The sequence below is a fragment of the Sturnira hondurensis genome, unplaced genomic scaffold (assembly GCF_014824575.4).
Source record: "Sturnira hondurensis isolate 20B ecotype Veracruz unplaced genomic scaffold, ASM1482457v3 Scaffold0010448, whole genome shotgun sequence".
Lineage (NCBI taxonomy): Eukaryota > Metazoa > Chordata > Mammalia > Chiroptera > Phyllostomidae > Sturnira > Sturnira hondurensis.
This window is the reverse complement of record NW_028083079.1, coordinates 1,165,016-1,168,511: the sequence shown is the minus strand read 5'-3', so window position 1 is coordinate 1,168,511 and position 3,496 is coordinate 1,165,016.

The following is a 3,496-nucleotide window of genomic DNA, read 5'->3' as shown; positions in this document are numbered from 1 at the left end:
AATGTCTAGTTCACTTTGACTTCCTTTCTCAATATCTAAGTAAACACCAACTGTAACAATATGACCCAGCAATTTCATTTCTGGGTATATATCCCAAAAGAATTGAAAGCAGGGTCTTGAAGAAATATTTGTGCATTCATGTTCATAGCAACACTATTTACAATAGTTATAAGGTAGAAGCAACCCAGTGTCCATGAATGGATAAACAAACTGTACAATGGAATATTATTTAGCCTTACAAAGAAATAAAATTATAACACATGCACAACATGGGTGAACCTCAAGGGCAATGTCAAATGAAATAAGTCTTTATGGAAAGACAAATGCTGTATGATTCCACTTACATGAAGTACTTAGCGGTCAAAGTCATACAGAATGACTTTGTAGGTAGAACAGTGGTTGCCAGAGGTGGTGAGGGACAGGGGAGGAGGGGAATGGGGAGTTATTTAATGAGTACAGAGTACCCATACAATGGGTACTCTATTCCATAAGATGAAAACCTTCTGGAGATTGGTTGCACAGAGATGTAAATGTACTTAACACTGATAAATTGTAGACTTAAAAATGGTTAGAATGGTAAATGTTATGTATATCTTATTACAATTAAAAATACAAAATAGAGCCCTAGCTGGTATGGCTCAGTGGATTGAGTGCTATCCTGTGAACCAAGGGGTCGCTGGTCTGATTCCCAGTCAGGGCACGTGCCTGGGTTGTGGGCCAGGTCCCCAGTGGGGGTGTGCATGGGAGGCAACCACACATTGATGTTTCTCTCCCACTCTTTCTCCCTCCCTTCACCTCTCTAAAAATAAATAATAAAAATATTTTAAAAATACAAAATAGAAAAAAATTTATTTCACCTTTTTTTCACTTTTAAGAACATCAATGGAAAGTTTTATATTACATATATGGATCACATTACATTTCTATTGGTGCAGATTTCAAGGAAAATAGTTTTAACCTCTGAGGATTTTTTAGCAAAAAAAGAATACTGATATTAAAGCAGATACAGAAAGCTTGTTTGCTCAAATTTTAATACTGTTTTACATGTTGTGCTTGTGAAACAATTCCTATTATGTTTATAACCTAAAATTCCAGTTGTTCATTTAAAAGTCACTTGTCAAACAGTTGCTCATCTTGAGGAGGAACTACAGTACAAAGGTGTGTATGCAATTATAGACGTTCTTATTGTACAGGCAGCATGGAAGATGCATTTGTGTATTACATTTTACATATTCTAAAAGATATTCAAGTGAAAATAGCCAGCTTCAAACTGGTGGATGAATTTCCAGTGCCTGAGGGATCTGCAAGGATATTTAAAGTTTTATTTTTTACTTACAGTTGATAATATAGTATGTCAGTTTCAGGTGTGTAACCTAGTGATTAGACATTTATACACCTTACAAAGTTGTCACCTCATCAAGTCTAGTACCCATCTGGCACCATACATATTTATTGCAATATTACTGAGTATATTCCCTGTGCTGTACTTTGTATCCCCATAACTATTTTTATAACTGGCTGTTGGGAACCGCCCTCCCTGATTTCAGGAGCTGTAACCCCCCCATGGCTAAAGCTGAGCGAGTGACCTTCAGACCATAAGCCACCAAGGAGACAAAGCTTATCTCCCTGGAAGGAGCATGGCTTCTGTTCCTTTTTCCATAACTGACCTCCAGTGCTTAGTCGGTTAGCCAATGACAGGTAAAATTCCTCAAGGGAGGATTGACCTAAGACAGGCACGATCACATGGAGGCCCCAGGGAAGGGCTTGCGGGGCTATGAAGAAAAGGAATGATGGACACTCGCCCCTCGGCTTTGACAAAGCCTGAGTCCTCAGTCTGTGTGCAAGAAGTCTCTGAGAATTCCTTGGCTATCTGCCTCCTCTGCCTGACTTAAGCCTGAAAACAATGACAGAGGGCGGTGCAGCCCTGTGCTGGGGATGGCGGGCTCCTTGGACGATCAGGCCTGAGAAAGGATATGCAAAATTCTGTGAAGCCTGCTTTGCTAAGAATGTTCTTAGTTAAGTGATAAAGGCCTGGGAAGAAAATGAGTTTCTTTTCCCAAAGTTTTGTAGCCTTTTAGCTGATAGACCCTGAGTTAGAAGAAGACCTAATAGTTCTATGTGTGCTATCTACTATTTACTGCCTGACAATGATTAATAAGTTGTACCTGAACTCCTGTGCAAAAAAAAAACAAAGACAATAAAAGCCTGTCTAGGCAAGGGTCAGCATGCTCTCCCTTTGAGAGGGTAGCCAGGTCATTCTGAGGCTCTCCCCCCTGAGGGAGTAGCCGTACCATCCCTTTTCCTCCACAGGACTTGGTAGTCCGTGTGAATTTGTCTTGATTTTCCATCCATAACGCCACGGGCACTGCAGGCCAGTGCACGCACCAACTGGAAATCTATACCTCTTAATTCTTTTCACCTTTTTCACCCACCCCACCCCTAAGTCCCCCTTCCAATCTGGTGGCCATCAATTTGTCCTTTGTAGCTATAAGTTGGTTTCTTGTGTTTTTTTTTAAATTTGGTTTTTAGATTCCACACATAATTGAAATCATATGGTATATGTCTTTGTCTGACTTATTTGACTTCGCATTGTACCTTCTAGGTCCATCCATACTGTCACAAATGGTAAGATTTTGTTCTCTTTTTTTTATGGCTGAGTAACATTCCATTGCATATATGTACCACATCTTTATCTATTTCTCTGTTGATGGACCTTTAAGTTGTTTCCAAATCTTCACTATTTGAAATAATGCTGCAATAAACATACAGGTAATACATCTTAACAAAGGAACCTGATCCAAGCTGAACAAAGAACCCAGTCAAGCTTAAGGTGCCTTTACTGGGGAGGGGTTGAGGTCAGGAGGGATGCAGAGGTTCTGAGACAGAAAACGACTTGGGCAAGAGTTCATAGGCAAGAGAGAGCGTGGAATGTTCCAGAAAAAAACAGTGAGGCCAGAGTGCACAGATAGAGGGGTAGAGGGCTCTGAGATGAGGCCAAAGGGACCAGCTCAGGGGCCACCTGCAGGCCTTGCTAAGGACTTTAATTTTTCTCTTAAAAGCAATGGGAAGCCAGCAGAGGAATGACAGAGATATGTGTATGTATGTATGCTGTATCTGTGCGTATGTGCATGGATTGTTTTTGCTGTTTAAAGAAATGAAGTTTAATATGCAATTAAGTGAAGTATAAGTTTATACTTTTTTGATAAGATTGATATGTCCTGCGCTTCTGGAAAACGGCAACAGTTCAGAAATCCCCCTAACCTGTGTTTTCCAGAACCCCCCAGCCTCTTCTGTTTCTAGAAATGACTTACCTGAAAGAACCCCTCTCCCCCAGGTGACTTAGCTAAGATTCCCTGCCACCCTCGTCGTCACCACTACAGTCACAGATTTGCAGATGGCTCCCTTGTTTACCTGTGCCAAGACCAAACACGAATGATCCTAATGATCCGCCAACTTCCCATTCTTTGTCTAATGAGTGATTAAAAATTGTTGGTCC